Source organism: Phyllobates terribilis, unplaced genomic scaffold (genome assembly GCF_046119375.1).
Source record: "Phyllobates terribilis strain yellow unplaced genomic scaffold, ASM4611937v1 Scaffold_65__1_contigs__length_7625178, whole genome shotgun sequence".
NCBI classification, from domain to species: Eukaryota; Metazoa; Chordata; class Amphibia; order Anura; family Dendrobatidae; genus Phyllobates; species Phyllobates terribilis.
In genome coordinates, this window is record NW_027362825.1 from 1850322 (window position 1) to 1878197 (window position 27876).

Sequence of the window (27876 nt, forward strand, 5' to 3'; positions counted from 1 at the left end):
AGCCCTTTTTTTCTTAATTATTTCATGAAATTCATGAAATAATTAAAAAAAATTGAAGTGGGGCTTCGCACTATATTTGTGTCCGGCCAGGTACAGCAGGCAGGAACGGGCTGCCCCCAACCACCAGCTGCCTATTTGTACCTGGCCGGACACAACAATATAGGGAAGGCCTTTTTTTCTTAATTATTTCATGAAATTCATGAAATAATTAAAAAAAAAGTACGTGGGGCTTCGCCCTATTTTTGTGTCCAGCCAGGTACAACTAGGCAGCTGGGGGCTGGAATCTGCAGCGCAGGGAGGCCCAAGCTTTCTGGGCCCCCCCCCGCTACAAATTGCAGTCCGCAGCCACCCCGGAAAATGGCGCGTTCATAGAAGCGCCATCTTCTGGCGCTGTACCCAACTCATCCAGGGCCCTGGTGCGGTGGCTCACTGGGTAATAAAGGGGTTAGGGCCAGCTTGGTATTATCAGCTGGCCCCAAGCCCAAAATTCATGGGGTCACGCCAGAATTAGACATGACCGCCATGAATTTCTAGTAAAGTATTTAAAAAAAACACAACACCCAGAATAAAGTCCTTTAATTGAAATAAAGACACAATTCTTTATTGTTCTAAATTAAACCATACTTACCATCACACCCATTCCAGCTGAAGCCAACGATCTCCTGCAATAAAAGAAAAATAATAAACCAACCTCATCCTTACCTTTCCATGGTTCCCACGACAGCTTCAGCTCTGCTACATCGAGATGACAGGCTGGACCGCAGCAGAACGCTGCCATCCCGCCTGTCATGCCGCAGACACTGAGAAGCGCAGGCTTGCTTGCGCTCCTCACTGTCTCGCTGTGACGGCATCCAGATGAGCCGAGGTCATGTCCAATGAACTCGGCTCACCTCATGCACGTCACTGACAGCGTGGGAAAATTCTCCTGCAATCAGCGCTTCAGCGTGAGAATTTTCCCACGCTGTCAGTGACGTGCATGAGGTGAGCCGAGTTCATTGGACATGAACTCGGCTCATCTGGATGTCGTCACAGAGAGACGCTGAGCAGCGCAAGCAAGCCTGCGCTTCTCAGTGTCTGCGGGATGACAGGCTGGATGGCGGCGTTCTGCTGCGGTCCAGCCTGTCATCTCGATGTAGCAGAGCTGAAGCTGTCATGGGAACCATGGAAAGGTAAGGATGAGGTTGCTTTATTATTTTTCTTTTATTGCAGGAGATCGTTGGCTTCAGCTGGAATGGGCGTGATGGTAGGTATGGTTTAATTTAGAACAATAAAGGATTGTGTCTTTATTTCAATTAAAGGACTTTATTCTGGGTGTTTGTGTTTTTTTTAACTTTGACTATGGGGTTAGTAATGGGGGTGTCTTATAGACGCCTCTCCATTACTAACCTGGGCTTGATGTCAGCTGGCATTATAAGCTGACATCAACCCCAACCCTATTACCCCCTGCCACCGCACCAGGGCAGCGTGGAAGAGCGAGGCTAAGTGCCAGAATTGGCGCATCCTATGAATGCGCCATTTCTGGGGCGGCTGACGGCTGGTGTTTCTAGCCTGGGAGGGGGCCAATATTCATGGCACCCTTCCTGAGCTATTAATATCAGCCCCCAGCTGTCTGCCTAGCCTTTGCTAGCTATTAAATTAGGGGGGACCCCACGTCATTTTTTTTGGGGGGTCCCCCATTTTAATAGCTAGTAAAGGCTATGTATTCAGCTGGGGGCTGATATTAGTAGCCTGGGAAGCTCCGTGGGTATTACCCCCTTCCCAGGCTTCAAACATCTGCCCCAGCCGTCTGCTTAACCTCCGCTAGAGCCTAAAATTAAGGGGAACCCCACGCCAATTTTTTTAATAATAAATCCTTTATTTTAATACTAAATGACAAGTACAGTAACCAACACTGTCACTGTACTTATTATATATGTGACTGACATGTTTCTATCTATCTAATCTATGTGTGATGTTCTATTCTTTCTGTTCTAAATTGTCGGGTACCGCTGCTGAATTGCCGGCCGGCTTTTTTAAAGAGACAGTGCATGAAAACACTATTATTTTTTTAAATAAATCCTTTACACTAAATGACAAGTACAGTAAGCAACACTATCACTGTACTTATTATATATGTGACTGACATGTTTCTATCTAATCTATGTGTGAAGCTCTATTCTTTCTGTTCTAAATTGTCGGGTACAGATGCTGAATTGCCGGCCGGCTTTTTTAAAGAGACGGTGCATGAAAACACTAATATTTTTTTTAATAAATCCTTTACACTAAATGACAAATGCAGTAACCAACACTGTCACTGTGCTTCTTATATGTGTGACTGACATGTTTCTATCTATCTAATCTATGTGTGATGCTCTATTCCTTCTTGTCTAAATTGTCGGGTACCGGTGTATGCCGCTGCTGAATTTGCCGGCCGGCTTTTTTAAACAGAGTGTCTTCTGAGCAGTTTGTCAGCTTTTGGACACCTTTGCAGGTGTTTTCTATGTGTTTCTATGTGTTTTTGTTTGCCTGCCATTGGTTTTAACGGTGTTCGACGGTGTTCTAAGGTGTTCGACGAACAGTTCGACGAACAGTTCCTCGAACATCCCGGTGTTCGACGAACCGAACCGAACCCGAACACTACGGGGGTGGCTCAACACTACTGAACACTTTTAACTTTTGAGGAAAATAATATTTTTTGTAATTTTTCCTTCATTCTGGACGTCATCACTTTGTTTTATTTTAGTTTGACTTAGCTGTATGAGGATTTAAATGAAACGTGATAGCTAATACGGGCAGCATGTATCAGACACTAGCTGATTGATTTCAGCCATTTATGTTTGACTATGAATCGCTGTGGCATTACTGAGACAAATATGCTTAAATAATATGCCAGGAGCAAAGCTGTTTGGGGAAAAAGCCAGGAAGGCAAAAAAACACAAGCCCCAACTCTGGATTGTCATCTTTCATTCTAAAAATAGGGGTTTCTACGTTAATGGTAAGACAAAGAATCCACAGATTTGGCATTTCTCTAGCGAGGAGAGCCCACTTAAAATGTATGGGGTGCTTGTCTCCATAAGCGCAAGTTGGGCACTAAACTGGCTTATTTGCAATTCTGGATGTTGCAGAGTGAAAACATATGTTGGACAATAATAGTAATTGCTGGTGTTGATGAATTCATTGTGAGGAGTAATTTATAAAATGGGATCACTTTGGAGGGGTTTCTGCTGTTTTGGTACTTTTGGAACTCCGCAAATGTCACCCTCAAAATATTCTTGCAAAATCTGCATTCCCAAAACCCAAATAGCGCTCTTACTTTCAAAGCCCTGCTGTGTGACCAAACAGTAGTTTCTGAAGACATATGGGGCATCACCGCATTTCAATGAAATTGTGCAACTTTAGATATTTTCACAAGAAAAACTAAATATATATTGACCTAAATTTACCATTAATATAAAGTACAATGTGTTACAAAATATCACTATCAGAATGACGGGGATATGTTAAGCATTCCAGTGTTATTGCCACATAAATTGATACATGTCAGATTTAAAAAACGGTGCTTGGTCATGAAGCTCAAAATTGGCTGTAACTAATAGGTTACAAATCAATATTAAAATAAAAGAAATCATGGCATATTTCCTTTCATCACAAGTAGTGCTCATCTTTCTACTGCTTAGCTTAGAAAGAGTTAAATTACAAAAGCCAGAAGTAGTCAGGATGGCCGAGCGGTCTAAGGCGCTGCGTTCAGGTCGCAGTCTCTTCTGGAGGCGTGGGTTCGAATCCCTCTTCTGACATTAGAATTTTCTTTCAAGAAATTTTACAGCTTCACTCCTGTTACTGATTAGTTGGGGGTCCGCTCTATTGGTGGCAATCACAAATCGATAACTAAAAGTGATGGGGCTTAGCAAAACCAATTCTCAACGTTGGCACTTTGGCAGTATTCCATGGGGTCCTTGAGGCAAATCTTAAATGTTCTGAATTTGTGCTTTCACAAAAGACTTCTGGGAACATCAAATAGTTTCTTTTGTGCATATGTTAGTTGTTGCTTTGGCATCGGAAAAATACTGTTGATAGGAAAATGGGAGGGACTATTTCATCTCTATGTGTTCTCTGTCCCTATTAGGGCAGAGAGTGAACCTCCTAATGTGCTGTCGTGGAAGATTCCTAGAAACCGAATTACCAGTAAGTCTAATTTCAGATTTTTTTACCTCAAGGCATCAATAGACTATATATATACTTAATAAACAAAAGCTAAAAGAGCAGATGAACATAGTTTAACAAGTCTGAAATGCGCATGTGATACTGACATCAAAGTTTCACCACATTTTGGGACAAATGTTTTCACTTTCAACATTAACAATCAGTAGAATATTTTCTCTAAATTTGCATCTCCTATCTTCACTCCAATTGTTTGCACCTAAGAAAAAAATAAAGCTTGATGCAACATTATGCTTACAAATTGTGTTTTATGCTCAATCATCACCTGTCCTACAGAGACACATTCAGAATTACCCTGGCGAATTGAGTAAATTTGAAAATGTAAAAAAAATGCAGAATTGCTGTTTTTTCTATTCATTCACAAAGAATTAATGTAAGTTGTTAAATATGTACGCAAAATAGCGGGACTTTCAAATATTGATAATCTTGCAAAAACAAGTCAAAGTAAAAATAAATACATTACATTCCTGAATCTAAATGTGTCCTGCTGAAATAGCTGAGTTGGGAGAGCGTTAGACTGAAGATCTAAAGGTCCCTGGTTCAATCCCGGGTTTCGGCAAAAGTCTTTTTCTTCACTCATTAAATTTTAAGCAGAAAATAAACAAAGCATATGGACTGACTGTTTACAGAGAATGTAAAAATCCTAATCATTATAACTATCTACAGGAAATAAAATGATAGAAACTTGAGAACTGAACACTTTTAACTTTTGAGGAAAATAATATTTTTTGTAATTTTTCCTTCATTCTGGACGTCATCACTTTGTTTTATTTTAGTTTGACTTAGCTGTATGAGGATTTAAATGAAACCTGATAGCTAATACGGGAAGCATGTATCAGACACTAGCTGAATGATTTCAGCCATTTATGTTTGACTATGAATCGCTGTGGCATTACTGAGACAAATATGCTTAAATAATATGCCAGGAACAAAGCTGTTTGGGGAAAAAGCCAGGAAGGCAAAAAACACAAGCCCCAACTCAGGACCGTCATCTTTCATTCTAAAAATAGGGGTTTCTACGTTAATGGTAAGACAAAGAATCCACAGATTTGGCATTTCTCTAGCGAGGAGAGCCCACTTAAAATGTATGGGGTGCTTGTCTCCATAAGCGCAAGCTGGGCACTAAACTGGCTTATTTGCAATTCTGGATGTTGCAGAGTGAAAACATATGTTGGACAATAATAGTAATTGCTGGTGTTGATGAATTCATTGTGAGGAGTAATTTATAAAATGGGATCACTTTGGAGGGGTTTCTGCTGTTTTGGTACTTTTGGAACTCCGCAAATGTCACCCTCAAAATATTCTTGCAAAATCTGCATTCCCAAAACCCAAATAGCGCTCTTACTTTCAAAGCCCTGCTGTGTGACCAAACAGTAGTTTCTGAAGACATATGGGGCATCACCGCATTTCAATGAAATTGTGCAACTTTAGATATTTTCACAAGAAAAACTAAATATATATTGACCTAAATTTACCATTAATATAAAGTACAATGTGTTACAAAATAACACTATCAGAATCACGGGGATATGTTAAGCATTCCAGTGTTATTGCCACATAAATTGATACATGTCAGATTTAAAAAACGGTGCTTGGTCATGAAGCTCAAAATTGGCTGTAACTAATAGGTTACAAATCAATATTAAAATAAAAGAAATCATGGCATATTTCGTTTCATCACAAGTAGTGCTCATCTTTCTACTTCTTAGCTTAGAAAGAGTTAAGTTACAAAAGCCAGAAGTAGTCAGGATGGCCGAGCGGTCTAAGGCGCTGCGTTCAGGTCGCAGTCTCTTCTGGAGGCGTGGGTTCGAATCCCTCTTCTGACATTAGAATTTTCTTTCAAGAAATTTTACAGCTTCACTCCTGTTACTGATTAGTTGGGGCAATTGGTGGCAATCTCAAATCGATAACTAAAAGTGATGGGGCTTAGCAAAACCAATTCTCAATGTTGGCACTTTGGCAGTATTCCTTGGGGTCCTTGAGGCAAATCTTAAATGTTCGGAATTTGTGCTTTCACAAAAGACTTCTGGGAACATCAAATAGTTTCTTTGTGCATATGTTAGTTGTTGCTTTGGCATCGGAAAAATACTGTTGATAGGAAAATGGGAGGGACTATTTCATCTCTATGTGTTCTCTGTCCCTATTAGGGCAGAGAGTGAACCTCCTAAGGTGCTGTCGTGGAAGATTCCTAGAAACCGAATTACCAGTAAGTCTAATTTCAGATTTTTTTACCTCAAGGCATCAATAGACTATATATATACTTAATAAACAAAAGCTAAAAGAGCAGATGAACATAGTTTAACAAGTCTGAAATGCGCATGTGATACTGACATCAAAGTTTCACTACATTTTGGGACAAATGTTTTCACTTTCAACATTAACAATCAGTAGAATATTTTCTCTAAATTTGCATCTCCTTTCTTCACTCCAATTGTTTGCACCTAAGAAAAAAATAAAGCTTGATGCAACATTATGCTTACAAATTGTGTTTTATGCTCAATCATCACCTGTCCTACAGAGACACAGTCAGAATTACCCTGGCGAATTGAGTAAATTTGAAAATGTAAAAAAAATGCAGAATTGCTGTTTTTTCTATTCATTCACAAAGTATTAATGTAAGTTCTTAAATATGTATGCAAAATAGCGGGACTTTCAAATATAGATGATCTTGCAAAAACAAGTCAAAGTAAAAATAAATACATCCAGTTGTGACATCTACAGTGTGTTGAACATTCCTGAATCTAAATGTGTTCTGCCGAAATAGCTCAGTTGGGAGAGCGTTAGACTGAAGATCTAAAAGTCCCTGGTTCAATCCTGGGTTTTGGCAAAAGTTTTTTTCTTCACCCATTAAATTTTAAGCAGAAAATAAACAAAGCATATGGACTGACTGTTTACAGAGAATGTAAAAATCCTAATCATTATAACTATCTACAGGAAATAAAATGATAGAAACTTGAGAACTGAACACTTTTAACTTTTGAGGAAAATAATATTTTTTGTAATTTTTCCTTCATTCTGGACGTCATCACTTTGTTTTATTTTAGTTTGACTTAGCTGTATGAGGATTTAAAGGAAACCTGAGAGCTAATACGGGCAGCATGTATCAGACACTAGCTGAATGATTTCAGCCATTTATGATTGACTATGAATCGCTGTGGCATTACTGAGACAAATATGCTTAAATAATATGCCAGGAACAAAGCTGTTTGGGGAAAAAGCCAGGAAGGCAAAAAACACAAGCCCCAACTCAGGACCGTCATCTTTCATTCTAAAAATAGGGGTTTCTACGTTAATGGTAAGACAAAGAATCCACAGATTTGGCATTTCTCTAACGAGGAGAGCCCACTTAAAATGTATGGGGTGCTTGTCTCCATAAGCGCAAGCTGGGCACTAAACTGGCTTATTTGCAATTCTGGATGTTGCAGAGTGAAAACATATGTTGGACAATAATAGTAATTGCTGGTGTTGATGAATTCATTGTGAGGAGTAATTTATAAAATGGGATCACTTTGGAGGGGTTTCTGCTGTTTTGGTACTTTTGGAACTCCGCAAATGTCACCCTCAAAATATTCTTGCAAAATCTGCATTCCCAAAACCCAAATAGCGCTCTTACTTTCAAAGCCCTGCTGTGTGACCAAACAGTAGTTTCTGAAGACATATGGGGCATCACCGCATTTCAATGAAATTGTGCAACTTTAGATATTTTCACAAGAAAAACTAAATATATATTGACCTAAATTTACCATTAATATAAAGTACAATGTGTTACAAAATAACACTATCAGAATCACGGGGATATGTTAAGCATTCCAGTGTTATTGCCACATAAATTGATACATGTCAGATTTAAAAAACGGTGCTTGGTCATGAAGCTCAAAATTGGCTGTAACTAATAGGTTACAAATCAATATTAAAATAAAAGAAATCATGGCATATTTCCTTTCATCACAAGTAGTGCTCATCTTTCTACTTCTTAGCTTAGAAAGAGTTAAGTTGCAAAAGCCAGAAGTAGTCAGGATGGCCGAGCGGTCTAAGGCGCTGCATTCAGGTCGCAGTCTCTTCTGGAGGCGTGGGTTCGAATCCCTCTTCTGACATTAGAATTTTCTTTCAAGAAATTTTACAGCTTCACTCCTGTTACTGATTAGTTGGGGCAATTGGTGGCAATCTCAAATCGATAACTAAAAGTGATGGGGCTTAGCAAAACCAATTCTCAATGTTGGCACTTTGGCAGTATTCCTTGGGGTCCTTGAGGCAAATCTTAAATGTTCGGAATTTGTGCTTTCACAAAAGACTTCTGGGAACATCAAATAGTTTCTTTGTGCATATGTTAGTTGTTGCTTTGGCATCGGAAAAATACTGTTGATAGGAAAATGGGAGGGACTATTTCATCTCTATGTGTTCTCTGTCCCTATTAGGGCAGAGAGTGAACCTCCTAAGGTGCTGTCGTGGAAGATTCCTAGAAACCGAATTACCAGTAAGTCTAATTTCAGATTTTTTTACCTCAAGGCATCAATAGACTATATATATACTTAATAAACAAAAGCTAAAAGAGCAGATGAACATAGTTTAACAAGTCTGAAATGCGCATGTGATACTGACATCAAAGTTTCACCACATTTTGGGACAAATGTTTTCACTTTCAACATTAACAATCAGTAGAATATTTTCTCTAAATTTGCATCTCCTTTCTTCACTCCAATTGTTTGCACCTAAGAAAAAAATAAAGCTTGATGCAACATTATGCTTACAAATTGTGTTTTATGCTCAATCATCACCTGTCCTACAGAGACACAGTCAGAATTACCCTGGCGAATTGAGTAAATTTGAAAATGTAAAAAAAATGCAGAATTGCTGTTTTTTCTATTCATTCACAAAGTATTAATGTAAGTTCTTAAATATGTACGCAAAATAGCGGGACTTTCAAATATAGATGATCTTGCAAAAACAAGTCAAAGTAAAAATAAATACATCCAGTTGTGACATCTACAGTGTGTTGAACATTCCTGAATCTAAATGTGTTCTGCCGAAATAGCTCAGTTGGGAGAGCGTTAGACTGAAGATCTAAAAGTCCCTGGTTCGATCCTGGGTTTTGGCAAAAGTTTTTTTCTTCACCCATTAAATTTTAAGCAGAAAATAAACAAAGCATATGGACTGACTGTTTACAGAGAATGTAAAAATCCTAATCATTATAACTATCTACAGGAAATAAAATGATAGAAACTTGAGAACTGAACACTTTTAACTTTTGAGGAAAATAATATTTTTTGTAATTTTTCCTTCATTCTGGACGTCATCACTTTGTTTTATTTTAGTTTGACTTAGCTGTATGAGGATTTAAAGGAAACCTGATAGCTAATACGGGCAGCATGTATCAGACACTAGCTGAATGATTTCAGCCATTTATGATTGACTATGAATCGCTGTGGCATTACTGAGACAAATATGCTTAAATAATATGCCAGGAACAAAGCTGTTTGGGGAAAAAGCCAGGAAGGCAAAAAACACAAGCCCCAACTCAGGACCGTCATCTTTCATTCTAAAAATAGGGGTTTCTACGTTAATGGTAAGACAAAGAATCCACAGATTTGGCATTTCTCTAACGAGGAGAGCCCACTTAAAATGTATGGGGTGCTTGTCTCCATAAGCGCAAGCTGGGCACTAAACTGGCTTATTTGCAATTCTGGATGTTGCAGAGGGAAAACATATGTTGGACAATAATAGTAATTGCTGGTGTTGATGAATTCATTGTGAGGAGTAATTTATAAAATGGGATCACTTTGGAGGGGTTTCTGCTGTTTTGGTACTTTTGGAACTCCGCAAATGTCACCCTCAAAATATTCTTGCAAAATCTGCATTCCCAAAACCCAAATAGCGCTCTTACTTTCAAAGCCCTGCTGTGTGACCAAACAGTAGTTTCTGAAGACATATGGGGCATCACCGCATTTCAATGAAATTGTGCAACTTTAGATATTTTCACAAGAAAAACTAAATATATATTGACCTAAATTTACCATTAATATAAAGTACAATGTGTTACAAAATAACACTAACAGAATCATGGGGATATGTTAAGCATTCCAGTGTTATTGCCACATAAATTGATACATGTCAGATTTAAAAAACGGTGCTTGGTCATGAAGCTCAAAATTGGCTGTAACTAATAGGTTACAAATCAATATTAAAATAAAAGAAATCATGGCATATTTCCTTTCATCACAAGTAGTGCTCATCTTTCTACTGCTTAGCTTAGAAAGAGTTAAATTACAAAAGCCAGAAGTAGTCAGGATGGCCGAGCGGTCTAAGGCGCTGCGTTCAGGTCGCAGTCTCTTCTGGAGGCGTGGGTTCGAATCCCTCTTCTGACATTAGAATTTTCTTTCAAGAAATTTTACAGCTTCACTCCTGTTACTGATTAGTTGGGGGTCCGCTCTATTGGTGGCAATCTCAAATCGATAACTAAAAGTGATGGGGCTTAGCAAAACCAATTCTCAACGCTGGCACTTTGGCAGTATTCCTTGGGGTCCTTGAGGCAAATCTTAAATGTTCTGAATTTGTGCTTTCACAAAAGACTTCTGGGAACAATCATTATAACTATCTACAGGAAATAAAATGATAGAAACTTGAGAACTGAACACTTTTAACTTTTGAGGAAAATAATATTTTTTGTAATTTTTCCTTCATTCTGGACGTCATCACTTTGTTTTATTTTAGTTTGACTTAGCTGTATGAGGATTTAAAGGAAACCTGATAGCTAATACGGGCAGCATGTATCAGACACTAGCTGAATGATTTCAGCCATTTATGTTTGACTATGAATCGCTGTGGCATTACTGAGACAAATATGCTTAAATAATATGCCAGGAACAAAGCTGTTTGGGGAAAAAGCCAGGAAGGCAAAAAACACAAGCCCCAACTCAGGACCGTCATCTTTCATTCTAAAAATAGGGGTTTCTACGTTAATGGTAAGACAAAGAATCCACAGATTTGGCATTTCTCTAGCGAGGAGAGCCCACTTAAAATGTATGGGGTGCTTGTCTCCATAAGCGCAAGCTGGGCACTAAACTGGCTTATTTGCAATTCTGGATGTTGCAGAGTGAAAACATATGTTGGACAATAATAGTAATTGCTGGTGTTGATGAATTCATTGTGAGGAGTAATTTATAAAATGGGATCACTTTGGAGGGGTTTCTGCTGTTTTGGTACTTTTGGAACTTCGCAAATGTCACCCTCAAAATATTCTTGCAAAATCTGCATTCCCAAAACCCAAATAGCGCTCTTACTTTCAAAGCCCTGCTGTGTGACCAAACAGTAGTTTCTGAAGACATATGGGGCATCACCGCATTTCAATGAAATTGTGCAACTTTAGATATTTTCACAAGAAAAACTAAATATATATTGACCTAAATTTACCATTAATATAAAGTACAATGTGTTACAAAATAACACTATCAGAATCACGGGGATATGTTAAGCATTCCAGTGTTATTGCCACATAAATTGATACATGTCAGATTTAAAAAACGGTGCTTGGTCATGAAGCTCAAAATTGGCTGTAACTAATAGGTTACAAATCAATATTAAAATAAAAGAAATCATGGCATATTTCCTTTCATCACAAGTAGTGCTCATCTTTCTACTGCTTAGCTTAGAAAGAGTTAAATTACAAAAGCCAGAAGTAGTCAGGATGGCCGAGCGGTCTAAGGTGCTGCGTTCAGGTCGCAGTTTCTTCTGGAGGCGTGGGTTCGAATCCCTCTTCTGACATTAGAATTTTCTTTCAAGAAATTTTACAGCTTCACTCCTGTTACTGATTAGTTGGGGGTCCGCTCTATTGGTGGCAATCTCAAATCGATAACTAAAAGTGATGGGGCTTAGCAAAACCAATTCTCAACGCTGGCACTTTGGCAGTATTCCTTGGGGTCCTTGAGGCAAATCTTAAATGTTCTGAATTTGTGCTTTCACAAAAGACTTCTGGGAACAATCATTATAACTATCTACAGGAAATAAAATGATAGAAACTTGAGAACTGAACACTTTTAACTTTTGAGGAAAATAATATTTTTTGTAATTTTTCCTTCATTCTGGACGTCATCACTTTGTTTTATTTTATTTTGACTTAGCTGTATGAGGATTTAAAGGAAACCTGATAGCTAATACGGGCAGCATGTATCAGACACTAGCTGAATGATTTCAGCCATTTATGTTTGACTATGAATCGCTGTGGCATTACTGAGACAAATATGCTTAAATAATATGCCAGGAACAAAGCTGTTTGGGGAAAAAGCCAGGAAGGCAAAAAACACAAGCCCCAACTCAGGACCGTCATCTTTCATTCTAAAAATAGGGGTTTCTACGTTAATGGTAAGACAAAGAATCCACAGATTTGGCATTTCTCTAGCGAGGAGAGCCCACTTAAAATGTATGGGGTGCTTGTCTCCATAAGCGCAAGCTGGGCACTAAACTGGCTTATTTGCAATTCTGGATGTTGCAGAGTGAAAACATATGTTGGACAATAATAGTAATTGCTGGTGTTGATGAATTCATTGTGAGGAGTAATTTATAAAATGGGATCACTTTGGAGGGGTTTCTGCTGTTTTGGTACTTTTGGAACTCCGCAAATGTCACCCTCAAAATATTCTTGCAAAATCTGCATTCCCAAAACCCAAATAGCGCTCTTACTTTCAAAGCCCTGCTGTGTGACCAAACAGTAGTTTCTGAAGACATATGGGGCATCACCGCATTTCAATGAAATTGTGCAACTTTAGATATTTTCACAAGAAAAACTAAATATATATTGACCTAAATTTACCATTAATATAAAGTACAATGTGTTACAAAATAACACTATCAGAATCACGGGGATATGTTAAACATTCCAGTGTTATTGCCACATAAATTGATACATGTCAGATTTAAAAAACGGTGCTTGGTCATGAAGCTCAAAATTGGCTGTAACTAATAGGTTACAAATCAATATTAAAATAAAAGAAATCATGGCATATTTCCTTTCATCACAAGTAGTGCTCATCTTTCTACTGCTTAGTTTAGAAAGAGTTAAATTACAAAAGCCAGAAGTAGTCAGGATGGCTGAGCGGTCTAAGGCGCTGCGTTCAGGTCGCAGTCTCTTCTGGAGGCTTGGGTTCAAATCCCTCTTCTGACATTAGAATTTTCTTTCAAGAAATTTTACAGCTTCACTCCTGTTACTGATTAGTTGGGGGTCCGCTCTATTGGTGGCAATCTCAAATCGATAACTAAAAGTGATGGGGCTTAGCAAAACCAATTCTCAACTTTGGCAGTATTCCTTGGGGTCCTTGAGGCAAATCTTAAATGTTCGGAATTTGTGCTTTCACAAAAGACTTCTGGGAACATCAAATAGTTTCTTTGTGCATATGTTAGTTGTTGCTTTGGCATCGGAAAAATACTGTTGATAGGAAAATGGGAGGGACTATTTCATCTCTATGTGTTCTCTGTCCCTATTAGGGCAGAGAGTGAACCTCCTAAGGTGCTGTCGTGGAAGATTCCTAGAAACCGAATTACCAGTAAGTCTAATTTCAGATTTTTTTACCTCAAGGCATCAATAGACTATATATATACTTAATAAACAAAAGCTAAAAGAGCAGATGAACATAGTTTAACAAGTCTGAAATGCGCATGTGATACTGACATCAAAGTTTCACCACATTTTGGGACAAATGTTTTCACTTTCAACATTAACAATCAGTAGAATATTTTCTCTAAATTTGCATCTCCTTTCTTCACTCCAATTGTTTGCACCTAAGAAAAAAATAAAGCTTGATGCAACATTATGCTTACAAATTGTGTTTTATGCTCAATCATCACCTGTCCTACAGAGACACAGTCAGAATTACCCTGGCGAATTGAGTAAATTTGAAAATGTAAAAAAAATGCAGAATTGCTGTTTTTTCTATTCATTCACAAAGTATTAATGTAAGTTCTTAAATATGTACGCAAAATAGCGGGACTTTCAAATATAGATAATCTTGCAAAAACAAGTCAAAGTAAAAATAAATACATCCAGTTGTGACATCTACAGTGTGTTGAACATTCCTGAATCTAAACGTGTCCTGCCAAAATAGCTCAGTTGGGAGAGCGTTAGACTGAACATCTAAAGGTCCCTGGTTCAGTCCCGTGTTTTGGCAAAAGTTATTTTCTTCACCCATTAAATTTTAAGCAGAAAATAAACAAAGCATATGGACTGACTGTTTTCAGAGAACGTAAAAATCCTAATCATTATAACTATCTACAGGAAATAAAATGATAGAAACTTGAGAACTGAACACTTTTAACTTTTGAGGAAAATAATATTTTTTGTAATTTTTCCTTCATTCTGGACATCATCATTTTGTTTTATTTTAGTTTGACTTAGCTGTATGAGGATTTAAAGGAAACCTGATAGCTAATACGGGCAGCATGTATCAGACACTAGCTGAATGATTTCAGCCATTTATGTTTGACTATGAATCGCTGTGGCATTACTGAGACAAATATGCTTAAATAATATGCCAGGAACAAAGCTGTTTGGGGAAAAAGCCAGGAAGGCAAAAAACACAAGCCCCAACTCAGGACCGTCATCTTTCATTCTAAAAATAGGGGTTTCTACGTTAATGGTAAGACAAAGAATCCACAGATTTGGCATTTCTCTAGCGAGGAGAGCCCACTTAAAATGTATGGGTTGCTTGTCTCCATAAGCGCAAGCTGGGCACTAAGCTGGCTTATTTGCAATTCTGGATGTTGCAGAGTGAAAACATATGTTGGACAATAATAGTAATTGCTGGTGTTGATGAATTCATTGTGAGGAGTAATTTATAAAATGGGATCACTTTGGAGGGGTTTCTGCTGTTTTGGTACTTTTGGAACTCCGCAAATGTCACCCTCAAAATATTCTTGCAAAATCTGCATTCCCAAAACCCAAATAGCGCTCTTACTTTCAAAGCCCTGCTGTGTGACCAAACAGTAGTTTCTGAAAACATATGGGGCATCACCGCATTTCAATGAAATTGTGCAACTTTAGATATTTTCACAAGAAAAACTAAATATATATTGACCTAAATTTACCATTAATATAAAGTACAATGTGTTACAAAATAACACTATCAGAATCACGGGGATATGTTAAGCATTCCAGTGTTATTGCCACATAAATTGATACATGTCAGATTTAAAAAACGGTGCTTGGTCATGAAGCTCAAAATTGGCTGTAACTAATAGGTTACAAATCAATATTAAAATAAAAGAAATCATGGCATATTTCATTTCATCACAAGTAGTGCTCATCTTTCTACTGCTTAGCTTAGAAAGAGTTAAATTACAAAAGCCAGAAGTAGTCAGGATGGCCGAGCGGTCTAAGGCGCTGCTTTCAGGTCGCAGTCTCTTCTGGAGGCGTGGGTTTGAATCCCTCTTCTGACATTAGAATTTTCTTTCAAGAAATTTTACAGCTTCACTCCTGTCCGCTCTATTGGTGGCAATCTCAAATCGATAACTAAAAGTGATGGGGCTTAGCAAAACCAATTCTCAACGTTGGCACTTTGGCAGTATTCCATGGAGTCCTTGAGGCAAATCTTAAATGTTCTGTATTTGTGCTTTCACAAAAGACTTCTGGGAACATCAAATAGTTTCTTTGTGCATATGTTAGTTGTTGCTTTGGCATCGGAAAAATACTGTTGATAGGAAAATGAGAGGGACTATTTCATCTCTATGTGTTCTCTGTCCCTATTAGGGCAGAGAGTGAACCTCCTAAGGTGCTGTCGTGGAAGATTCCTAGAAACTGAATTACCAGTAAGTCTAATTTCAGATTTTTTTACCTCAAGGCATCAATAGACTATATATATACTTAATAAACAAAAGCTAAAAGAGCAGATGAACATAGTTTAACAAGTCTGAAATGCGCATGTGATACTGACATCAAAGTTTCACCACATTTTGGGACAAATGTTTTCACTTTCAACATTAAAAATCAGTAGAATATTTTCTCTAAATTTGCATCTCCTATCTTCACTCCAATTGTTTGCACCTAAGAAAAAAATAAAGCTTGATGCAACATAATGCTTACAAACTGTGTTTTATGCTCAATCATCACCTGTCCTACAGAGACACAGTCAGAATTACCCTGGCGAATTGAGTAAATTTGAAAATGTAAAAAAAATGCAGAATTGCTGTTTTTTCTATTCATTCACAAAGAATTAATGTAAGTTGTTAAATATGTACAAAAAACAGCGGGACTTTCAAATATTGATAATCTTGCAAAAACAAGTCAAAGTAAAAATAAATACATTACATTCCTGAATCTAAATGTGTCCTGCTGAAATAGCTTAGTTGGGAGAGCGTTAGATTGAAGATCTAAAGGTCCCTGGTTCAATCCCGGTTTTCGGCAAAAGTTTTTTTCTTCACCCATTAAATTTTAAGCAGAAAATAAACAAGGCATATGGACTGACTGTTTACAGAGAATGTAAAAATCCTAATCATTATAACTATCTACAAGAAATAAAATGATAGAAACTTGAGAACTGAACACTTTTAACTTTTGAGGAAAATAATATTTTTTGTAATTTTTCCTTCATTCTGGATGTCATCACTTTGTTTTATTTTAGTTTGACTTAGCTGTATGAGAATTTAAAGGAAACCTGATAGCTAATACGGGCAGCATGTATCAGACACTAGCTGAATGATTTCAGCCATTTATGTTTGACTATGAATCGCTGTGGCATTACTGAGACAAATATGCTTAAATAATATGCCAGGAACAAAGCTGTTTGGGGAAAAAGCCAGGAAGGCAAAAAACACAAGCCCCAACTCAGGACCGTCATCTTTCATTCTAAAAATAGGGGTTTCTACATTAACGGTAAGACAAAGAATCCACAGATTTGGCATTTCTCTAGCGAGGAGAGCCCACTTAAAATGTATGGGGTGCTTGTCTCCATAAGCGCAAGCTGGGCACTAAACTGGCTTATTTGCAATTCTGGATGTTGCAGAGTGAAAACATATGTTGGACAATAATAGTAATTGCTGGTGTTGATGAATTCATTGTGAGGAGTAATTTATAAAATGGGATCACTTTGGAGGGGTTTCTGCTGTTTTGGTACTTTTGGAACTCCGCAAATGTCACCCTCAAAATATTCTTGCAAAATCTGCATTCCCAAAACCCAAATAGCGCTCTTACTTTCAAAGCCCTGCTGTGTGACCAAACAGTAGTTTCTGAAGACATATGGGGCATCACCGCATTTCAATGAAATTGTGCAACTTTAGATATTTTCACAAGAAAAACTAAATATATATTGACCTAAATTTACCATTAATATAAAGTACAATGTGTTACAAAATAACACTATCAGAATCACGGGGATATGTTAAGCATTCCAGTGATATTGCCACATAAATTGATATATGTCAGATTTAAAAAACGGTGCTTGGTCATGAAGCTCAAAATTGGCTGTAACTAATAGGTTACAAATCAATATTAAAATAAAAGAAATCATGGCATATTTCCTTTCATCACAAGTAGTGCTCATCTTTCTACTGCTTAGCATAGAAAGAGTTAAATTACAAAAGCCAGAAGTAGTCAGGATGGCCGAGCGGTCTAAGGCGCTGCGTTCAGGTCGCAGTCTCTTCTGGAGGCGTGGGTTCGAATCCCTCTTCTGACATTAGAATTTTCTTTCAAGAAATTTTACAGCTTCACTCCTGTTACTGATTAGTTGGGGGTCCGCTCTATTGGTGGCAATCTCAAATCGATAACTAAAAGTGATGGGGCTTAGCAAAACCAATTCTCAACGCTGGCACTTTGGCAGTATTCCTTGGGGTCCTTGAGGCAAATCTTAAATGTTCTGAATTTGTGCTTTCACAAAAGACTTCTGGGAACAATCATTATAACTATCTACAGGAAATAAAATGATAGAAACTTGAGAACTGAACACTTTTAACTTTTGAGGAAAATAATATTTTTTGTAATTTTTCCTTCATTCTGGACGTCATCACTTTGTTTTATTTTAGTTTGACTTAGCTGTATGAGGATTTAAAGGAAACCTGATAGCTAATACGGGCAGCATGTATCAGACACTAGCTGAATGATTTCAGCCATTTATGTTTGACTATGAATCGCTGTGGCATTACTGAGACAAATATGCTTAAATAATATGCCAGGAACAAAGCTGTTTGGGGAAAAAGCCAGGAAGGCAAAAAACACAAGCCCCAACTCAGGACCGTCATCTTTCATTCTAAAAATAGGGGTTTCTACGTTAATGGTAAGACAAAGAATCCACAGATTTGGCATTTCTCTAGCGAGGAGAGCCCACTTAAAATGTATGGGGTGCTTGTCTCCATAAGCGCAAGCTGGGCACTAAACTGGCTTATTTGCAATTCTGGATGTTGCAGAGTGAAAACATATGTTGGACAATAATAGTAATTGCTGGTGTTGATGAATTCATTGTGAGGAGTAATTTATAAAATGGGATCACTTTGGAGGGGTTTCTGCTGTTTTGGTACTTTTGGAACTTCGCAAATGTCACCCTCAAAATATTCTTGCAAAATCTGCATTCCCAAAACCCAAATAGCGCTCTTACTTTCAAAGCCCTGCTGTGTGACCAAACAGTAGTTTCTGAAGACATATGGGGCATCACCGCATTTCAATGAAATTGTGCAACTTTAGATATTTTCACAAGAAAAACTAAATATATATTGACCTAAATTTACCATTAATATAAAGTACAATGTGTTACAAAATAACACTATCAGAATCACGGGGATATGTTAAGCATTCCAGTGTTATTGCCACATAAATTGATACATGTCAGATTTAAAAAACGGTGCTTGGTCATGAAGCTCAAAATTGGCTGTAACTAATAGGTTACAAATCAATATTAAAATAAAAGAAATCATGGCATATTTCCTTTCATCACAAGTAGTGCTCATCTTTCTACTGCTTAGCTTAGAAAGAGTTAAATTACAAAAGCCAGAAGTAGTCAGGATGGCCGAGCGGTCTAAGGTGCTGCGTTCAGGTCGCAGTTTCTTCTGGAGGCGTGGGTTCGAATCCCTCTTCTGACATTAGAATTTTCTTTCAAGAAATTTTACAGCTTCACTCCTGTTACTGATTAGTTGGGGGTCCGCTCTATTCGTGGCAATCTCAAATCGATAACTAAAAGTGATGGGGCTTAGCAAAACCAATTCTCAACGCTGGCACTTTGGCAGTATTCCTTGGGGTCCTTGAGGCAAATCTTAAATGTTCTGAATTTGTGCTTTCACAAAAGACTTCTGGGAACAATCATTATAACTATCTACAGGAAATAAAATGATAGAAACTTGAGAACTGAACACTTTTAACTTTTGAGGAAAATAATATTTTTTGTAATTTTTCCTTCATTCTGGACGTCATCACTTTGTTTTATTTTATTTTGACTTAGCTGTATGAGGATTTAAAGGAAACCTGATAGCTAATACGGGCAGCATGTATCAGACACTAGCTGAATGATTTCAGCCATTTATGTTTGACTATGAATCGCTGTGGCATTACTGAGACAAATATGCTTAAATAATATGCCAGGAACAAAGCTGTTTGGGGAAAAAGCCAGGAAGGCAAAAAACACAAGCCCCAACTCAGGACCGTCATCTTTCATTCTAAAAATAGGGGTTTCTACGTTAATGGTAAGACAAAGAATCCACAGATTTGGCATTTCTCTAGCGAGGAGAGCCCACTTAAAATGTATGGGGTGCTTGTCTCCATAAGCGCAAGCTGGGCACTAAACTGGCTTATTTGCAATTCTGGATGTTGCAGAGTGAAAACATATGTTGGACAATAATAGTAATTGCTGGTGTTGATGAATTCATTGTGAGGAGTAATTTATAAAATGGGATCACTTTGGAGGGGTTTCTGCTGTTTTGGTACTTTTGGAACTCCGCAAATGTCACCCTCAAAATATTCTTGCAAAATCTGCATTCCCAAAACCCAAATAGCGCTCTTACTTTCAAAGCCCTGCTGTGTGACCAAACAGTAGTTTCTGAAGACATATGGGGCATCACCGCATTTCAATGAAATTGTGCAACTTTAGATATTTTCACAAGAAAAACTAAATATATATTGACCTAAATTTACCATTAATATAAAGTACAATGTGTTACAAAATAACACTATCAGAATCACGGGGATATGTTAAACATTCCAGTGTTATTGCCACATAAATTGATACATGTCAGATTTAAAAAACGGTGCTTGGTCATGAAGCTCAAAATTGGCTGTAACTAATAGGTTACAAATCAATATTAAAATAAAAGAAATCATGGCATATTTCCTTTCATCACAAGTAGTGCTCATCTTTCTACTGCTTAGTTTAGAAAGAGTTAAATTACAAAAGCCAGAAGTAGTCAGGATGGCTGAGCGGTCTAAGGCGCTGCGTTCAGGTCGCAGTCTCTTCTGGAGGCTTGGGTTCGAATCCCTCTTCTGACATTAGAATTTTCTTTCAAGAAATTTTACAGCTTCACTCCTGTTACTGATTAGTTGGGGGTCCGCTCTATTGGTGGCAATCTCAAATCGATAACTAAAAGTGATGGGGCTTAGCAAAACCAATTCTTAACTTTGGCAGTATTCCTTGGGGTCCTTGAGGCAAATCTTAAATGTTCGGAATTTGTGCTTTCACAAAAGACTTCTGGGAACATCAAATAGTTTCTTTGTGCATATGTTAGTTGTTGCTTTGGCATCGGAAAAATACTGTTGATAGGAAAATGGGAGGGACTATTTCATCTCTATGTGTTCTCTGTCCCTATTAGGGCAGAGAGTGAACCTCCTAAGGTGCTGTCGTGGAAGATTCCTAGAAACCGAATTACCAGTAAGTCTAATTTCAGATTTTTTTACCTCAAGGCATCAATAGACTATATATATACTTAATAAACAAAAGCTAAAAGAGCAGATGAACATAGTTTAACAAGTCTGAAATGCGCATGTGATACTGACATCAAAGTTTCACCACATTTTGGGACAAATGTTTTCACTTTCAACATTAACAATCAGTAGAATATTTTCTCTAAATTTGCATCTCCTTTCTTCACTCCAATTGTTTGCACCTAAGAAAAAAATAAAGCTTGATGCAACATTATGCTTACAAATTGTGTTTTATGCTCAATCATCACCTGTCCTACAGAGACACAGTCAGAATTACCCTGGCGAATTGAGTAAATTTGAAAATGTAAAAAAAATGCAGAATTGCTGTTTTTTCTATTCATTCACAAAGTATTAATGTAAGTTCTTAAATATGTACGCAAAATAGCGGGACTTTCAAATATAGATATTCTTGCAAAAACAAGTCAAAGTAAAAATAAATACATCCAGTTGTGACATCTACAGTGTGTTGAACATTCCTGAATCTAAACGTGTCCTGCCAAAATAGCTCAGTTGGGAGAGCGTTAGACTGAACATCTAAAGGTCCCTGGTTCAGTCCCGTGTTTTGGCAAAAGTTATTTTCTTCACCCATTAAATTTTAAGCAGAAAATAAACAAAGCATATGGACTGACTGTTTTCAGAGAACGTAAAAATCCTAATCATTATAACTATCTACAGGAAATAAAATGATAGAAACTTGAGAACTGAACACTTTTAACTTTTGAGGAAAATAATATTTTTTGTAATTTTTCCTTCATTCTGGACATCATCATTTTGTTTTATTTTAGTTTGACTTAGCTGTATGAGGATTTAAAGGAAACCTGATAGCTAATACGGGCAGCATGTATCAGACACTAGCTGAATGATTTCAGCCATTTATGTTTGACTATGAATCGCTGTGGCATTACTGAGACAAATATGCTTAAATAATATGCCAGGAACAAAGCTGTTTGGGGAAAAAGCCAGGAAGGCAAAAAACACAAGCCCCAACTCAGGACCGTCATCTTTCATTCTAAAAATAGGGGTTTCTACGTTAATGGTAAGACAAAGAATCCACAGATTTGGCATTTCTCTAGCGAGGAGAGCCCACTTAAAATGTATGGGTTGCTTGTCTCCATAAGCGCAAGCTGGGCACTAAGCTGGCTTATTTGCAATTCTGGATGTTGCAGAGTGAAAACATATGTTGGACAATAATAGTAATTGCTGGTGTTGATGAATTCATTGTGAGGAGTAATTTATAAAATGGGATCACTTTGGAGGGGTTTCTGCTGTTTTGGTACTTTTGGAACTCCGCAAATGTCACCCTCAAAATATTCTTGCAAAATCTGCATTCCCAAAACCCAAATAGCGCTCTTACTTTCAAAGCCCTGCTGTGTGACCAAACAGTAGTTTCTGAAAACATATGGGGCATCACCGCATTTCAATGAAATTGTGCAACTTTAGATATTTTCACAAGAAAAACTAAATATATATTGACCTAAATTTACCATTAATATAAAGTACAATGTGTTACAAAATAACACTATCAGAATCACGGGGATATGTTAAGCATTCCAGTGTTATTGCCACATAAATTGATACATGTCAGATTTAAAAAACGGTGCTTGGTCATGAAGCTCAAAATTGGCTGTAACTAATAGGTTACAAATCAATATTAAAATAAAAGAAATCATGGCATATTTCATTTCATCACAAGTAGTGCTCATCTTTCTACTGCTTAGCTTAGAAAGAGTTAAATTACAAAAGCCAGAAGTAGTCAGGATGGCCGAGCGGTCTAAGGCGCTGCTTTCAGGTCGCAGTCTCTTCTGGAGGCGTGGGTTTGAATCCCTCTTCTGACATTAGAATTTTCTTTCAAGAAATTTTACAGCTTCACTCCTGTCCGCTCTATTGGTGGCAATCTCAAATCGATAACTAAAAGTGATGGGGCTTAGCAAAACCAATTCTCAACGTTGGCACTTTGGCAGTATTCCATGGAGTCCTTGAGGCAAATCTTAAATGTTCTGTATTTGTGCTTTCACAAAAGACTTCTGGGAACATCAAATAGTTTCTTTGTGCATATGTTAGTTGTTGCTTTGGCATCGGAAAAATACTGTTGATAGGAAAATGAGAGGGACTATTTCATCTCTATGTGTTCTCTGTCCCTATTAGGGCAGAGAGTGAACCTCCTAAGGTGCTGTCGTGGAAGATTCCTAGAAACTGAATTACCAGTAAGTCTAATTTCAGATTTTTTTACCTCAAGGCATCAATAGACTATATATATACTTAATAAACAAAAGCTAAAAGAGCAGATGAACATAGTTTAACAAGTCTGAAATGCGCATGTGATACTGACATCAAAGTTTCACCACATTTTGGGACAAATGTTTTCACTTTCAACATTAACAATCAGTAGAATATTTTCTCTAAATTTGCATCTCCTATCTTCACTCCAATTGTTTGCACCTAAGAAAAAAATAAAGCTTGATGCAACATAATGCTTACAAACTGTGTTTTATGCTCAATCATCACCTGTCCTACAGAGACACAGTCAGAATTACCCTGGCGAATTGAGTAAATTTGAAAATGTAAAAAAAATGCAGAATTGCTGTTTTTTCTATTCATTCACAAAGAATTAATGTAAGTTGTTAAATATGTACAAAAAACAGCGGGACTTTCAAATATTGATAATCTTGCAAAAACAAGTCAAAGTAAAAATAAATACATTACATTCCTGAATCTAAATGTGTCCTGCTGAAATAGCTTAGTTGGGAGAGCGTTAGATTGAAGATCTAAAGGTCCCTGGTTCAATCCCGGTTTTCGGCAAAAGTTTTTTTCTTCACCCATTAAATTTTAAGCAGAAAATAAACAAAGCATATGGACTGACTGTTTACAGAGAATGTAAAAATCCTAATCATTATAACTATCTACAAGAAATAAAATGATAGAAACTTGAGAACTGAACACTTTTAACTTTTGAGGAAAATAATATTTTTTGTAATTTTTCCTTCATTCTGGATGTCATCACTTTGTTTTATTTTAGTTTGACTTAGCTGTATGAGAATTTAAAGGAAACCTGATAGCTAATACGGGCAGCATGTATCAGACACTAGCTGAATGATTTCAGCCATTTATGTTTGACTATGAATCGCTGTGGCATTACTGAGACAAATATGCTTAAATAATATGCCAGGAACAAAGCTGTTTGGGGAAAAAGCCAGGAAGGCAAAAAACACAAGCCCCAACTCAGGACCGTCATCTTTCATTCTAAAAATAGGGGTTTCTACATTAACGGTAAGACAAAGAATCCACAGATTTGGCATTTCTCTAGCGAGGAGAGCCCACTTAAAATGTATGGGGTGCTTGTCTCCATAAGCGCAAGCTGGGCACTAAACTGGCTTATTTGCAATTCTGGATGTTGCAGAGTGAAAACATATGTTGGACAATAATAGTAATTGCTGGTGTTGATGAATTCATTGTGAGGAGTAATTTATAAAATGGGATCACTTTGGAGGGGTTTCTGCTGTTTTGGTACTTTTGGAACTCCGCAAATGTCACCCTCAAAATATTCTTGCAAAATCTGCATTCCCAAAACCCAAATAGCGCTCTTACTTTCAAAGCCCTGCTGTGTGACCAAACAGTAGTTTCTGAAGACATATGGGGCATCACCGCATTTCAATGAAATTGTGCAACTTTAGATATTTTCACAAGAAAAACTAAATATATATTGACCTAAATTTACCATTAATATAAAGTACAATGTGTTACAAAATAACACTATCAGAATCACGGGGATATGTTAAGCATTCCAGTGATATTGCCACATAAATTGATATATGTCAGATTTAAAAAACGGTGCTTGGTCATGAAGCTCAAAATTGGCTGTAACTAATAGGTTACAAATCAATATTAAAATAAAAGAAATCATGGCATATTTCCTTTCATCACAAGTAGTGCTCATCTTTCTACTGCTTAGCATAGAAAGAGTTAAATTACAAAAGCCAGAAGTAGTCAGGATGGCCGAGCGGTCTAAGGCGCTGCGTTCAGGTCGCAGTCTCTTCTGGAGGCGTGGGTTCGAATCCCTCTTCTGACATTAGAATTTTCTTTCAAGAAATTTTACAGCTTCACTCCTGTTACTGATTAGTTGGGGGTCCGCTCTATTGGTGGCAATCTCAAATCGATAACTAAAAGTGATGGGGCTTAGCAAAACCAATTCTCAACGCTGGCACTTTGGCAGTATTCCTTGGGGTCCTTGAGGCAAATCTTAAATGTTCTGAATTTGTGCTTTCACAAAAGACTTCTGGGAACAATCATTATAACTATCTACAGGAAATAAAATGATAGAAACTTGAGAACTGAACACTTTTAACTTTTGAGGAAAATAATATTTTTTGTAATTTTTCCTTCATTCTGGACGTCATCACTTTGTTTTATTTTAGTTTGACTTAGCTGTATGAGGATTTAAAGGAAACCTGATAGCTAATACGGGCAGCATGTATCAGACACTAGCTGAATGATTTCAGCCATTTATGTTTGACTATGAATCGCTGTGGCATTACTGAGACAAATATGCTTAAATAATATGCCAGGAACAAAGCTGTTTGGGGAAAAAGCCAGGAAGGCAAAAAACACAAGCCCCAACTCAGGACCGTCATCTTTCATTCTAAAAATAGGGGTTTCTACGTTAATGGTAAGACAAAGAATCCACAGATTTGGCATTTCTCTAGCGAGGAGAGCCCACTTAAAATGTATGGGGTGCTTGTCTCCATAAGCGCAAGCTGGGCACTAAACTGGCTTATTTGCAATTCTGGATGTTGCAGAGTGAAAACATATGTTGGACAATAATAGTAATTGCTGGTGTTGATGAATTCATTGTGAGGAGTAATTTATAAAATGGGATCACTTTGGAGGGGTTTCTGCTGTTTTGGTACTTTTGGAACTTCGCAAATGTCACCCTCAAAATATTCTTGCAAAATCTGCATTCCCAAAACCCAAATAGCGCTCTTACTTTCAAAGCCCTGCTGTGTGACCAAACAGTAGTTTCTGAAGACAAATGGGGCATCACCGCATTTCAATGAAATTGTGCAACTTTAGATATTTTCACAAGAAAAACTAAATATATATTGACCTAAATTTACCATTAATATAAAGTACAATGTGTTACAAAATTACACTATCAGAATCACGGGGATATGTTAAGCATTCCAGTGTTATTGCCACATAAATTGATACATGTCAGATTTAAAAAACGGTGCTTGGTCATGAAGCTCAAAATTGGCTGTAACTAATAGGTTACAAATCAATATTAAAATAAAAGAAATCATGGCATATTTCCTTTCATCACAAGTAATGCTCATCTTTCTACTGCTTAGCTTAGAAAGAGTTAAACTACAATAGCCAGAAGAAGTCAGGAACAGTCTAAGTCACTGCGTTCAGGTCGCAGTCTCTTCTGGAGGCGTGGGTTCGAATCCCTCTTCTGACATTAGAATTTTCTTTCAAGAAATTTTACAGCTTCACTCCTGTTACTGATTAGTTGGGGGTCCGCTCTATTGGTGGCAATCACAAATCAATAACTAAAAGTGATGGGGCTTAGCAAAACCAATTCTCAACGCTGGCACTTTGGCAGTATTCCTTGGGGTCCTTGAGGCAAATCTTAAATGTTCTGAATTTGTGCTTTCACAAAAGACTTCTGGGAACAATCATTATAACTATCTACAGGAAATAAAATGATAGAAACTTGAGAACTGAACACTAGAGATGAGCGTTGTTCTACTCGAACTATTCGCCAATCTCAAATTCGAGCTGTTTTGGGCGGTGTTCGAGCCGTTCGGCGAACACGAACAATTTGAGAAAAATTCGGCTGTTCGAGGTTATGTTCGATAACTGTTCGTGCACCAAAATCATAACTGGATTTTTTCTCAGTAATGATGAAAATTAATGTTAATACACAGTTTGAGTGTACAGCGGGGTGGGGGGAGGGGCAGGGGATGGATCTCTGCAGGAACAATGAAGATCTCCATTTTTTTTTCTCTTTCCCGCATTTACAGTGGGGAGGTGCAATCTGTCAGCCTATCAGCAGCGCACACACGGAGCGAAGTGCTTTTTTTCACACAAGCAAGGGCATGTGTCATTGGCAGTGTATGTCACATGTCCTTGCCCTATAAGACCAAGCCATTTTCCCCGTCGCCACCATTTTCTCACTGCTGCATCTGCGTGTTAGACGGCACCGCTGTTGCTGTGTGCGCTATACCTTGTTAATTTCAAGCCAATTTTCACACAAATATACAGATAGCTTGGGAGTAGGGAATAGTTGTGATTGCAGTCCTTTTAAGGACTAGGTTACAGCATTTCCTACGACTTTTATCAGGGAGGTCTGTGCTCTTAAATAGATAGGTTGTGGGAGTAAAGACTAATTGTAATTGGAGTCCTTTTCAGGACTAGGTTACATCAGTTCCTATCAGTTTTTGCCAGGCAGGTTTGTGCCAGTGCTGTGCAAGTTTTTTTCACAGCATTTGGCTGAATCTAGCAAAGCTAATCCTTTTTGGCCTATTGCAGAGTGTGTTAGTCAGTGGAGTAGCCTATCTGTGTTGCAAGATATACCACCTGTGTATAGAATACCATTTTTTTTACTGCACCTAGTGAAGTAAAATCTTTTGGGCATAGCATCAGTCTATTAGTCCATCTATACTGACCTCCATCAGGTTGCAAACTGAATATATTTTTTTTTGCATCTACCTCTGAAAAAATATTGGGCTTCTAGCTGTGTGTGGGTCTTGTTCTATTAATCCATCTATACTGACCTCCATCAGGTTGCAAACTGAATATATTTT

The 27876-nt window shown here is 37.6% G+C and overlaps 15 non-coding genes across 15 annotated transcripts; all 15 read left to right on the top strand.

Annotated features, from left to right (window-relative positions):
- Window positions 1-3690: 3690 nt before the first annotated feature.
- Window positions 3691-3773, top strand: TRNAL-CAG (transfer RNA leucine (anticodon CAG)). The gene has a single exon. It is a non-coding gene; the product is annotated as a tRNA-Leu (tRNA).
- A 910-nt stretch (window positions 3774-4683) lies between these two features.
- On the top strand, window positions 4684-4756 carry TRNAF-GAA (transfer RNA phenylalanine (anticodon GAA)). Its single transcript has one exon. It is a non-coding gene; the product is annotated as a tRNA-Phe (tRNA).
- A 1184-nt stretch (window positions 4757-5940) lies between these two features.
- TRNAL-CAG (transfer RNA leucine (anticodon CAG)) lies at window positions 5941-6023 on the top strand. Its single transcript has one exon. It is a non-coding gene; the product is annotated as a tRNA-Leu (tRNA).
- Window positions 6024-6951: 928 nt separating this feature from the next.
- On the top strand, window positions 6952-7024 carry TRNAF-GAA (transfer RNA phenylalanine (anticodon GAA)). The gene has a single exon. It is a non-coding gene; the product is annotated as a tRNA-Phe (tRNA).
- Window positions 7025-8208: 1184 nt separating this feature from the next.
- Window positions 8209-8291, top strand: TRNAL-CAG (transfer RNA leucine (anticodon CAG)). The gene has a single exon. It is a non-coding gene; the product is annotated as a tRNA-Leu (tRNA).
- A 928-nt stretch (window positions 8292-9219) lies between these two features.
- TRNAF-GAA (transfer RNA phenylalanine (anticodon GAA)) lies at window positions 9220-9292 on the top strand. The gene has a single exon. It is a non-coding gene; the product is annotated as a tRNA-Phe (tRNA).
- A 1184-nt stretch (window positions 9293-10476) lies between these two features.
- On the top strand, window positions 10477-10559 carry TRNAL-CAG (transfer RNA leucine (anticodon CAG)). Its single transcript has one exon. It is a non-coding gene; the product is annotated as a tRNA-Leu (tRNA).
- A 1313-nt stretch (window positions 10560-11872) lies between these two features.
- On the top strand, window positions 11873-11955 carry TRNAL-CAG (transfer RNA leucine (anticodon CAG)). Its single transcript has one exon. It is a non-coding gene; the product is annotated as a tRNA-Leu (tRNA).
- A 2323-nt stretch (window positions 11956-14278) lies between these two features.
- On the top strand, window positions 14279-14351 carry TRNAF-GAA (transfer RNA phenylalanine (anticodon GAA)). Its single transcript has one exon. It is a non-coding gene; the product is annotated as a tRNA-Phe (tRNA).
- Window positions 14352-16509: 2158 nt separating this feature from the next.
- Window positions 16510-16582, top strand: TRNAF-GAA (transfer RNA phenylalanine (anticodon GAA)). Its single transcript has one exon. It is a non-coding gene; the product is annotated as a tRNA-Phe (tRNA).
- Window positions 16583-17766: 1184 nt separating this feature from the next.
- TRNAL-CAG (transfer RNA leucine (anticodon CAG)) lies at window positions 17767-17849 on the top strand. Its single transcript has one exon. It is a non-coding gene; the product is annotated as a tRNA-Leu (tRNA).
- Window positions 17850-19162: 1313 nt separating this feature from the next.
- On the top strand, window positions 19163-19245 carry TRNAL-CAG (transfer RNA leucine (anticodon CAG)). Its single transcript has one exon. It is a non-coding gene; the product is annotated as a tRNA-Leu (tRNA).
- Window positions 19246-21568: 2323 nt separating this feature from the next.
- Window positions 21569-21641, top strand: TRNAF-GAA (transfer RNA phenylalanine (anticodon GAA)). The gene has a single exon. It is a non-coding gene; the product is annotated as a tRNA-Phe (tRNA).
- A 2158-nt stretch (window positions 21642-23799) lies between these two features.
- TRNAF-GAA (transfer RNA phenylalanine (anticodon GAA)) lies at window positions 23800-23872 on the top strand. Its single transcript has one exon. It is a non-coding gene; the product is annotated as a tRNA-Phe (tRNA).
- A 1184-nt stretch (window positions 23873-25056) lies between these two features.
- TRNAL-CAG (transfer RNA leucine (anticodon CAG)) lies at window positions 25057-25139 on the top strand. The gene has a single exon. It is a non-coding gene; the product is annotated as a tRNA-Leu (tRNA).
- Window positions 25140-27876: the final 2737 nt, after the last annotated feature.